The sequence below is a fragment of the Pinus tabuliformis genome, chromosome 4_2 (genome assembly GCF_031772625.1).
Source record: "Pinus tabuliformis cultivar Carrire ecotype Pingquan chromosome 4_2, CPIR1, whole genome shotgun sequence".
Lineage (NCBI taxonomy): Eukaryota > Viridiplantae > Streptophyta > Pinopsida > Pinales > Pinaceae > Pinus > Pinus tabuliformis.
In genome coordinates, this window is record NC_142304.1 from 161,131,800 (window position 1) to 161,145,357 (window position 13,558).

The window sequence follows — 13,558 nt, forward strand, 5'->3', positions numbered from 1 at the left end:
TATATATATTACTATGAAACTTAATCATATGCAAAAATACATCATCTCCTTCCTGATCATTGAACTTTGGGAGATATGTTTTCTAGTCTATGCGGGGCAATCGGTTTGGAAAACCAGGAACATGTAAGCAGTTCATAGGAGCATACCTTATAGATCTGTAAGCCTCCATGGGAGCCATCTTTGTATTGTGGAGTCGCTAGTGACACTTTAAATTATGGATCTCATTGACAATGGAGTGTTAGGTGAATGATGTGCAACCTCTCTTATGTGTCTAAGTTTTGTCCACCATCAGGAATGAGATCTTTTTTTGGAAGATGAGTCACTCTACAGAGTATGTTCGTCAAGATGTTATCACTCATAAATATTCTCTTGGCTATGAAAGAGGAATTCCTAAGGTAAAATTTTCAAACCAAGCTTGTATATTGAAGGTTAGCTCGTTCAATCCAGAGAGGGATCTCTCTGATAGCCTAATCACTAAATTTAGCAATTAATTGTGTTAGGGTCCTATAATAATAGGATTGATAATTTGAATTGGCTATGGTTAGTCTTGTAATATTGTACATACTTTTTCTTTCTACAAAATCTTTTCCATATTAAAAATTAAAAATGTAAAGAGGGTATGTCCTAAAAGAATAATCAAAGGACAAAAAGAAAGAGAAAAAGATCAAAAAGTGAAAAATATGAACCCCAAAAAAGGAATAAAACAGATCATGAAAGTGTGCGAATTCAAATGCCACTACTTTTTTACTATGCCAAATAAGGTTCTGTGCAGCTTTTCAGAAATTCCACAATCCATGATCGTCAAATAGCTTAATCTTGATTCATCCATGCTTTAAATTTCATGTTGATAGATAGAGAATAAATATCTAGCCAAACTGTTTAACCTTGGCAGATCAGTAGTTAGGTAGAGAATAAAAATGATCTCATCAGTTTAATCTAAGCCATTGGAAGTTATAAGGGTAGAAGTAGATATCTTGCTTGTTAAAAGAAAAGGAAATAAAGGGCCAGGAAGCTCAAATGCACCCAATAAAATGAAGAAAAAATGTTAGGATAAATAAAGGGTAGATAGAAGAAAGGTTGCAAATGCACAATGTTGCTGAGTGAAAAGCACAGTTATCATGCTTAATCCTATGTTTCATGTGTAGGAGAATTTATGGGAAAGAAAAGATATTCACAAGCTGGTTTAACTAATTTCCCCTCATGTCTCTATACTCCCACATGCTTATTTTCTAATTTCTCCATTATCCATTTATCACTTGTAAATCCCCCTTTTCCCCTCATTTTGACCCTTACCCCTTGGTTTCACACATTTCCCTAGTAAATTACCCTTCAAAAATCACCCCCCTACCCAAAACCCCTTTTCCCTAGTGTGAAACCCATTCCCCATTGAAAATATTACCTTCTCCCCTTATTAATTTCCCTATTTCCCTTCAAAAACCCATAAAAACCCCCTCATCCTAAGTTTATCCCCCCGCAATATCTAATTATTTTCCCCACTTCATTTTTCACCGACAAACCCTTGTTAACCCACCAACCCTTGGTGCAGTTAAAAAACCCCCTCTACATAACCCAGGGTCCCACTTTAATTACCCACTACTTATATTAAATCCTAACCTTATTTACTAATTAATTACCATTATGTGTAATTAAACGTCGGGTCCAGCAAATCCCTCTCCCGAATACCTCCATGCATCTTAAACCACACAACAGCCATCCGATCTCCTACCCCCAGATCTGATGGTGCGTATCCATATCGCGCGAGTTCACTGTCCGACCTATAGCAGCCCGAGAGCATCCAAGATTCGTGGTTTTTCTTGGGCATTGTTTCACTACATGGCAGCACCAGGTGAGATCGCGTGCTCGTCAAAAATACCTCTTGCCCTCCAAAAGTGGTGTAATGACCCAGAAAACCACCTCCCCGCCCAAATCAAAAACTACCCACTGTTCATTTATATTTTTCACGATAAAATGTGACTGTTACCCGTTAAAAGGCCGAAAAAGCCCCAAATTTCTCTTTTCGCTCATTTTTCACTGCAATTGTTGCTCAAGCCATTTCTGACACCCTGAACTTGAAAACGACCAAATTGACCACCATTTGCCACTTGAAGAAGCTCTAGACACCCAATTCAAGCAACCACTTCACAGTTCAAGCCACCGTACCCTTTGCATTCACCACTGAACCCAGTTTGCAAGCTAGACCACCAAATTCCAGGCATTCTTGGGAAAAACCAAAACAGCCTTCTCAATTTGAAAATGCAATGTTTAATTGAATAGTTAATTAATTGAATTAATTAAACAAACCTTCTTGAATACTGAAGAAACGACTTATTTGTATACCCCAAACCCTCATTTTACAGTCTGTAATTATCCACTCATTGTACCGGAAACTCCTAAACCTCACTTCTAGAACCTCTACAAGCATAATTCAAATCTGTAAATCCAATTATGGCTTCCCAAACCTCTTTGGACGTGAGACCTCTGCAAACCTCTCACCTGGACATTGACCACCTTGCGTTAGCAGTCAAAGATTTCCAAATAAAGGACACAACCTCCCCTGCCTACCTTCTAGAGCTCCACTGCTGGAGTAAGGACAAGTTCCTAAACCAAAACGATGACATTCACCTTTGGGAGTCTAATTTTCCCAATTATTTATTCCCAGAAGTACACCCATTCCCAGACATCATCCATTTATATCATGCTTGCTACATTCCTAGCCAAAAAGTTGTTGTCACCCCTAACCAACAAGTGTTATTTACCATCACTGCAGAATCTATCAACCAAATGCTGCAGGTCTAACCAAGCCCTAATGAGACCCCACTGTCTATTCGAAACTTGTTGGACCTCTATGTCAAGTTAGACCTGCCCAAAATAACCCAATTTTTCCAAACTTTCATCATAGAGGACTGTCATACTCCCACAGATAGTCCCCCTTATTCTGTCACCATTTTTTTAGAGAGAGGCAGACAAATTATTACCATGCTCTCTTGCATCTTAGAATATACCATAGATGAGCATGTGGATGAGGTTTTCATGGCCTTTATTTCCATCTTTAGCCCAAACAAGCCTCTTGCTGTTATTTACAACTACGCTTAGTTCATTGCAGATAAGATGCATGAACAATTCACCAGATTACCTACTCAAGAGTCTTCAAGTACTCTTATGTATTATTTCATATGTTTTTGTATTATCAATTAGATAAATTCCCTATCAGCAACCAGAAGTTGGATACCAAGGGAAATCAAAGATTAGTTATTTATTGGACACCATTGATCCAAAAGTACTTGACTAAATTCACCTATAAGGACTTCATGGATTCATTTGTCCATCCAGTTATGAATATGCTGACCAGCAGCCTTCAGCCCAAAATCAGCCAAGAAATAAAAAGGGTGTTACAGTTGGCCAAGAACAACAAGGTGGGAGACTAGTATTTGTACCAGAACCACACAAATATTAGAATTTATGGATGCCAACTTGCCCCTTACAAACTGCCCAAATACCTCCCTATGAGGATATTTGCACTAGAATATTTTAGGCAGATCATCAATTCTTATGAAGTCAACTTCCTAGCAGCTAGGAAGAAAACCAAATTCAAAATGAAAAATCAATTGGGCCCTTTCATTTGTAATAACAGAGAAGTTGGACCAGAGGCAGATAAGATTCTGCAACAAATGAAATTCAAGAACAGCTTTATGTGTTAGTATGACCCTCGTGGAGTGATAAATAAGTTGAGGATCAAGGTCAAATTGGGACCTTTCATCCATCATTCTAGACCAGACATTGAGAGGTTTCCTAACCAATCAGAATGGTTGTAAAACACTCTAAGTGACATGGATAAGACTGTAGTGGATGTAGAAAATACATTGATTAATGTAGAGAGACAAATTGATGAAAGTTCTTTCATGCATGTTCCGGAACTAGGGGAACCAATGAATATTCCTCCTATTTTACAGACTCCTACAAATGAGGACAATAACCTAAAGAGAAACAGGGAGGAGGGTTCTAGTTCAACTATGGAAACCACATATGAGAAGTTTGAGATCAGGAAAAGGCCCAAGCTGAGTCATGTAATTGAACAGGAAGAAACCATTGAATTAGTGGAAATCAGTGACACTAATACAATCGTGGAAAGAAGCAAAGGCACAACTACTTCAGGAGAAACACACTAGCCTTCAACATCTAACACTCAACTAATTTAGATACAGCTCAGTGTTGAGGTTTCTTCTTTCACCAGGCCAGCAGATAAAGAAAAATATATCAAGGATAGGCATAAGGAAATCAAATTGAGAAATGAGAAGTTGAAGGTTGAAACCTATGCTCAATACTTCAAGCATACACCAGCAAATCAAAGCAGGTTGATGTCAGCTTTTGACATCAAAGCAGGAAAAATGCAGGTGTCCTTCATGCAACCAACTGTCCAGCAGCCAAAGACATTAGCTGACTATAGAAAAACAGACTTTAAGGTGTTGGCCAGGGATGTTCATCCCATTAACCAAATAGAATTCTACAAGCAGGTAGGAGAGATGATCTACACCACCTTAATAGGGAAGGCCATGGCTACACATAAGCTGTAAAGTTCATTAGATAACATTACAACTCAATACAAATTGGAAAAGCCCTGCTCACTAGCCAAGGACAACAAGATCAAGTCATTGGAGGACATGGTAATTGAGTTGGGACATGATCCAAATGACATCAAGGCTATTGAAAAGTTGATCAAGAAGAAGAATGAGGACATTGTAGCTCTCAAAAAACAAATAAAACTTCCTCATTCAGATCACCCACAGACAAAAGAGGTCCTGGAGAGCCAAACACATTAGGAGGAGATGATGGACCTGGTTCTACAATTGAATGATCAACTGAAGGAAATGGAAAAGGAGATAGATAACTTAACACAATTAAAACAAGCTAGTCTTGAGACTGCCCCTGCCACTGTTATCCCAATAGTTACTACTGCAATACCATCCACCTTTGCAGCATCATTAGCTCCTATAGCTCAAATGGATACAACGCTACTAGCTTCTACAGCATCTACATCAACAACAAGGTCAACAGGTGATGAGGCTAGTAAATTGGTCAAGCCAATGGAAGACATGTCCATTCAGACCACGGAAATGAACAAGCTCAAGGAAAATGTAACCAGTCTAGACACTGACTATAAGCTTACAAAGATTATGGGAAAGGAAGAAGTGTAGAAATAAACCAAGATGAATGAAAGAATAAAAAGCTTGGAGAAGGAATTGACTTTGAAGGAACCCCTTGGACAGGCTAAGGAACAATTATGGGCCAATATCATTGACTCTGACAATGATATTTGGCCATCCATTCAAGTAATTTTTGAACAAATTGACTTGGTGAAAGAGGCTACAGAAGCCATACAGAGAGTGAAAATAGAACTGGGAAACATGCTAGAGGAAGCCACAAGGATCATTCACTTCCTTAACTCCAAAAATAAGTATGAATTGTAGGAATTAGAGATACCTGATAGGACAGGTACAATACTAAAAGTAAAAAGGGTCCTCACCAAGAGGAATTTAATTCTAAAACTTGATGATAAGTGCCAAACCATGCAACTGGCTATAGACAGGTTCATGGTTAAATTTGAAGTTTTAAGGCAAAAGGGTCTGCCCAATCCCTTGGTAATAAATGATAAGTTAATGCCACAGGAGGACTACAATAGAAGAATTAGAGAAGTGGCCAGGGATCAAGTGAACACTTCATCTATGAAGGGGATGCCAACTGGTAAGGTCCTATACCAAACTTTTGAGAACTTGTTTTACCTCTAGCATGAGGTAAAACACCTTTTTGTGAATAATCCCACTTTTTCCAAGTAAATGGAGGCAGATGACATTTATAGGAAAATGATAAATATCCAATTACTAGATGTAGAAACATGGGAGAAACTGAATGACTCACTGTAGAAATACGCAATCAAAATGTAAAAATGTATAGTCATAATAAAAGGATAATGGCAGGCCAACCAGGTAAAAGAGTATCAGGTGAAAGTGTATCAGTTGCAAGGTCAGATTGAAAAGAACATCCAACGTGAAGACCAACAAAAAAGTAGAGATTAAAAGGAAAAATATCAGAGCTTAAAGACAGCACAACCTAATAAATAGGGACAGCAAACAACATTTCAATATCTGTCTCTATCTTCTTGCATGAAGATATTTCTTTCTCATAGATTAATTCCCAACACAGTTTGGGATATTTTGTAAATTATTTTTGAATAAATAATTCATAATTTGAAGTATCGAGGTGTGGATTTCTATACATTTGTAGAGTTATTTTGTTCATAAACCTAAGGGTTATTGTACCAATCTTTCAAGTCAACAGACTGGAGCAATTAATAAAGAGATTGCATTACAGGATTCATGTGTTGAGATATTACGGTGAAGTAATTTCTCTATCAAATTTGTTATTTTCTTATGTGTTTCACAAAATTAAATTTTATCTAAAGTTGAGTGAATTAACTGGAAATTTATCTCAAAATTTGTTTAAGTACACTCTGTTTTGAACAGTGGATCATTTCTATGTTCTCTTCTGATATTTGGATTTGAGAATCCTTAATTTCTCTCCCATCTCGGTTGACCTTTTTCATTTTCTTCATAATCCGACCTAAGGAACCCTTAATTTCTCCCTTGATCCGATTGAAAACCACTCCATCATCCAGCCTTTGAGATCTAAAGTAACCCAGCTACCTTACCCTGTAGACACTGTTTTAAGAACTTGATCCAGTCTTGCTTGCTTGACACTTGACCCCACATCCCATTGGTAAAAGACATCCCTCTATTCATCTAAGTGAGCCCACCACCAAATCCAAATCAAAACCCAAGTACAATCATAACTAGCCTAAAATAAATTAAATAAACAAAGTTAAATCATAAAGAGAGATCCCTCTTTGAGAATTAGGAAGGCTAGATCCTAATCTCCAAAGTTGGTTTGTGGTTACCTCTATCATTTCTTTCTCTAACAACTTCTAACGAAATTTTGGATTGATAACATATTAGTGACCATACTGGGGACTTCGATTCTCAATGTAATAAAAGTTTATGGAAACCTTAAATTTCATCTTCCCCCCTTAAGGTCATTTTTAGAGTTGTTGTTGAAAAGTTTCATAAAAAAATTAAAAAATTAAAATTCTGGCTCCCAAAAAGACTCAGTGTACCAAGGAAAATCCAGATCCAAACCCTGCTACAATAGTTGATGACCCTGATAGAATTTTAAGAAAACCAAAAAAGGTAGAAACTCAAGCAAGTAGTATCTAGTTAGTTAAAGCAAATTCACTCCCCGAGGAATTATCAACTTTAGAGGAAATTCCATTTTATTTGTCATTTGACCTCTCCTTGTTAAGAACTAAATCAAAAAATGCAATTCATGAAACTGTGTTAGACCCTAATTTTATTCAATTCATTGAGTCAAAAAGATGCCTATACATCCAGATTTAGATAAACTTGTGTTGGATACTTTTGACAAGTTAGAAACTTTAACCTCTACATTGATAAGCCATATAGATGACGCTTAACTTAACAATCAGTTGAATTAGCTGCCCTCACTGTTGCTACCTCTGAAATTTCAGCAAAATCTTCAATTACTATAAATACACCTTCATTTACTACCACCTCACCAATAATATCCACCACAGTTCATTCCCCTAAACCAATTATTCATCATCTTCCTATCCAACCAAACTCCTCAACCTCATCTAGTTCATCTCCATCCATTTCAAGCCCTTCCTCAAGTACCACTACTTTACCCCCTAGTCAAACTAGAATCTCAGCCATGGTAGACAGATATGCACCCTTGGTCTTACTAGCACAGCTCCATGCCATGCCCCAAGATTACGAAAGAAAAATATTTTTGTTTGATGCTACTAGTCAGTATACTGTCCAACAGTATGTGAACAAAATGACTGACTATTTTGAGTTTCATGAGATTGATGAATCTGATGTCCAAATGCAGTTGTTTGCCCAAACATTAACTAGGGATGTTAAGAAATGGTTCAAAGCTTTACCTGCTAATCATATTGCAGAGTTAGATGCTTTTCATAGATTATTCATTGATAGATGGGAGAGAAAGAAAAACTCTCTGCAAATACTTTCTGAATATGATAACATTAGAAGCGGTCTTAATGAGTTAGTTCAGGATTATTGTACTAGGTTCAATAGCATCTATAATGCAATCCCTACTAATATTAAGCCTCCACTAGACCTAGCATTGATCAAATTCCCTGATGGTTTTGAAACTTACATGTCATACCAATTAAGGGAAAGAAACCCTGAAACACTGGAACTAATGCAAAGTATGTTGTTAGTGTAGAAGCCAATCTATTAGCTAAGAAAGCTATAATGAGAAATTAAAAGAGAGTTGTCATTAAAGAGGAAACCTCCACTTTTGATGGTAAATTAGATAGTTTAGAAAAGAGTGTAGAAAGAATAATGGATAGATTAGAAAACATGGAAAGAAAAACTCAGTGGGAGAATCAACAACCACCCCCAATAAGAAACGTCAACTTCAGGAAGAATCCTAAAACAGGAAATAATGCAATACCAGATCAACAAATTAGGCCACCCTTCCAGGAAAACTATGCTAAGGGTTCACAAAACCATGAGGGAGAGGATGACACCTAGATAAACTTATTAGGAAAAAAAATGAAGATGTAGTTTTTCTTGCTCAAGAAGAACAGGAATTGTACATGTTGCAATAATTGCAACTAGAATCTGGAGAGTCCTTTGACTTTAAACAGGGCTATGAATCTACCATATATGAGGTTCAAAAATAGTATAGCCTAAGAAGTAAAAAGAACAATGAAACTCCCACTAAGAGATCAATCCAAACCCAAACTAAAAAGATAACAGAAGCTCTTGTAACCAAAGTCCTGCAAATCCTCCCTAGGGGAACTTAGGAGACTTCTAGCCCAAAATTGTAGATATAACTTCATGTGAAACTCAAACTAAAACTATTACTCAAATCATTCCAAACAAGAGAATTCAAAACAAAACTGATGAAACACAGACTGAAGTGTCTAGTACTAAAAAAGAAGATAAAAACACACAGACCACATTTGCTAAGGAAGATCTCATCCAGTCAAAAAAAACTCAATTTCCATTTAACATTAAGACTGAGATAGAAAAATTGAAAATATCAGTTCCTTTGACCGAGCTAGTGAAAAATGAATCCTATAGATCACAAATCACTGAAACATTAAATATAGGTGAAGGAGAGGATGTTGTGAATTTGAATGATGATCAACCTGAGTTACTGTTTGGTCCTGAAGTAAATGGTACACATCAGCAAGGGGGTATCCCTCCTTTCTACGTTAGCTTGAACATTCATGACAAAATATTACATAATGCTATGTTAGACTCAGGAGCATCCCATAACTTAATGATAAAAGCTATCATGGAGAGACTAAACTTAGATATCACCAGACCATATAAGGACCTATTTTCCTTTGACTCTAGCCAAGTTTAATGCCTCGGCTTGATTAAGGATTTATGTGTAACTCTAGTCCAATGCCCAGCAAAGAGTATTGTGATGGACATAGTAGTTTCTGACATCCCACCTAAGTATGGAATGTTGTTATCTCACTCATGGGGAGAAAAATTTTAGGGATGTTTATAATTAGATATGTCATATGCCACCATCTCTGTTTTTTGTCAACAAAGGAATCTTGATAGAGAGACCTTGATGAAATTCATGGTGAGTAGTGTAGAAAAACCCCAGAATTTTCCTATATACTCCATGCATTCTGATATGGACTCTTCATCTTGTACAATTCAGAACACAATAAAAATGAAATCAAAGCTGTAGAAGAAAAATACAAAGCTCCTGATAGTGAAAACATTTTTCATGAGTCCCTATGGCATTTGGATTTTGATGGATCTGTGAATAGATTAGGAGCATGTGTAGGAGTGTGGATTCACAAAATGGAAAATAATCATTCTGAAGGACATGCATTTATATTAAACTTTATGTGCACAAACAACATGGAAGAATATGAAGCTCTAATCTTATGACTACAAATGGTTAGAAAATTTGGAGCCAAAATAGTTTCTATAATGGGAGACTCATAATTCATTATTAAACAAATCAAAGGTGAATACTCTGTAAATAATCCCAGACTTGGCCAATATAGAGAGATTATCCTAGATTTGGTTAAAGACCTTCTGGAAATAGACTTTGCTGCCATTCCTAGAAAATAGAATATGCAAGCTCACAGTCTGGCCACTTTTGCTAGTACCTGCAAATTGCCTTTTCAGCCCAACCACCAGTACATTGCAGAAGTGAGACATGGACCTGTTATACCTGAAAATTTGAAATACTGGTAGATTTTCTCACAATATTCTCAAATTTATTATTTCATGAATGTTGAAGGTGAGTTTCAAAATTGTAAAATAGATACAGACTGTACATTAGAAAATAACATAGATAGTGACATAGATGTAAATATTTTAGATATAGGTAAACCCACTAATTTCACTAAAGTAGAAATAGATAACTTAGAAAATGTAGAAATAGAAGAAATAATGAATGATGATCATGGAATTTTGAACCTTAAAAATATTCTTTTCCTAAGGGATTAGTCCCATTAGAATATTTTTTTGATTCAAACAATGTAGCTAGGAAACCAAAAATGGAGCCTTTAAGAGAAGATATAGAAGAATGTAACATAGGCACTGAAGAAAAACCTAAACTCATTAAAATATCAAAAGCCTTACCTCCAAATGAAAAGGTTAAATATATAAATATGTTCAAAGAGTTTCAAGATGTCTTTGCCTAGAGCTATGAAGACCTAAAGTCTTATGACACTAGCATAACTCAACACAAGATACCTATCAAAGAAGATCATAAACCTTTTAAACGGAAGCTTAGGAGAATTAATCCAGTTCTTATGCCATCAACTGAAAAGGAAGTAAAAAGGATGTATGATGCCCAAATCATATCTCCCATTAGATATTCAGATTGGGTCTCAAACTTAGTCACTACTAGGAAGAAGACAAGAGAAACTAGACTTTGTGTTGATTTCAGAAACTTAAACAAAGTCTCATTGAAAGACAACTATCCTCTCCCAAAAATGGACCACATTCTACAGAGGGTATTTGGTTCATCCATAATTTCATTTCTTGATGGGTTTTCTCGATACAACCAGATCTTAGTTCAACCAGAGGACCAAACAAAGACTGCATTTACTACTCCTTGGGGTACTTTCATGTATTTTAAGATGCTTTTTGGATTAATGAATGCAAGAGAAACATTTCAAAGGGCTATGGATATAGCTTTTTCCAAATAAATCCATGAATTTCTAGTTGTTTACCAAGATGACATCACAGTCTTTTCTAAATCTAATAATGAACATCTAGATCACATGAGAAGAGTTTTCATTAAATGTAGAAAATTTTGTATTTCCTTAAATCCCAAAAAGACACTCTTTGGTCTAGAGGAAGGCAAACTCTTGGGACATATAATATCCAAAGATGGAATTAGAATAGATCCATATAAAATAGAATCTATCCTCACCATCACTCATCCTAGAAACATCAAAGAATTATAGTCATTTTTAGGCAAAATAAATTTTCTTAGGATATTCATTTCAAACCTAGCAGAATTAATTAGAAAACTAAATTACATGTTAAGGAAATATTCAACACTTAAGTGGATAGTGGAGGCTAAACAGTCCTTTGAAGCCATCAAAGAAGCCCTTACCAAAACTCTAGTCCTCATAAGTCCTGATTTTCAGAAAGATTTTATAATTTTTTCTTTTGCTTCAGAACATACTATTGCAGCAGTCTTGTTGCAAAAGAATGATCAAGGTTATGAGCAACCAATTGCATTTTTCAGTAAATATTTAAGAGATGCAACATTAAAGTACAACATAATGGAAAAACAAGCACTAGCTTTAGTGAAGGCTATTAAAGATTTCAGAGTGTACATCTTGTATTCACACATCATTGCTTATGTTCCAAATTTAGTAGTAAAGGACATTTTGACACAAAATGGGCCTGAAGGAAAGAGAGGCAAATGGATTTCCACTATTTTGGAAAATGACATAGAAATAAAGCCTACAAAATGTATCAAAGGACAAGGTTTAGCCAAACTCATGGTTAAATCGAACTATTAGGCCTTAGATATAAATTTCATTGGTGCCCTAGATGATCAGGAAGAGATGGCGACTCCATAGATCAGTGAAGCTTTTACAAATTCACCTTGTTATGTAGATATCATATTTATTTTACTAAACTTACAAGCTCCTCCTGGTTTATCTATAACTAAAGCTAGATTTTTGAAAATGAAATCATTGAAATATTGTATCATAGATAATGCTTTATTTTGGAAAGACATTGGTGGTATTCTATTAAATTGTTTACTAAAAGATGAAGCTGATAAAATTATGCAAGAATTTCATGCAGGAGATTGTGGAGGGCACTTGTATTGGAAAACAACTGCTGATAAGATCCTAAGGGCTGGTTTGCAATGGCCTACTCTTTTTGTAGATGTTAAGAAACATGTGATCTCTTGTCAGAAGTGCCATATTTTTGAGGGAAAGAGGAAGCTTTTACCTTGACCACTCAAACCTATATCCACAGAAATGTCATTTCAACAACGGGGTTTAGATTTCATTGGGGAAATTCACCCAACCTAATCAACTCAGCATAAATGGATTTTTACAGCCACTCATTACTTTACCAAATGGATAGAACCCATCCCTTCTGTACAAGCCACAAACTTTGTCATTATCTCATTCCTTGAAAACAGTATCCTGTCAAGATTTGGATGCCCCCAAAAGCTCATTACTGATAATGTAGCTGATTTTAAATCCAAGAAAATGGTAGACTTTTGTAACAAATATCACATCGCCCTTGGCCATTCCGCTTCCTATTACCCTCAAGGTAATGCACTTGTATAATCCTCTAAGAAAAGCCTTGTCAATATCATTAAGAAACTACTCGAAGACAACAAGAAGAAATGGAACAAAAAGTTGGTCAATGCCTTATGGGCAGACAGACTAACGACTAAAAAATCCATTGGTACATCTCCTTAACAGCTAGTATATGGTATGGATGTTGTTTTTCCATCCTCTTTAGAAGTACCAATGATGAATATCATCCAAGAGTTGTAGGTAGAACCAAATGATATCCAAAGGAGGATAAATCAAACATCACACTTGCAACAAACTAGAGAAGAAGTCTATGTCAAATCACAAGTAATCCAGGATAAAATCAAAAATATTTTTGACAAAAAGACTAAAGCTGATGATTTTTACATAGGTGACAAAGTACTTAAATGGGATTCTAGAAGAGAAGACAAGGGCAAACATGGAAAATTTGATTTCCTATGGCAAGGCCCTTATATCATTTATGGTTACAAAGGTAACAATGCATTTTTCGTGAGAGAGTTAGATGGAACAAATATACCAGGAGGACCTGTCAATGGTAGAATGTTGAAGCATTACTTATCCAAAAATTAACAGTAGTTCACTTTACTTTAATCATTGTATATAACATTGCAGATTTTAGATTGGATTGGATGGTAATATTTTGAATTTGAAGCCCGAAGAGAA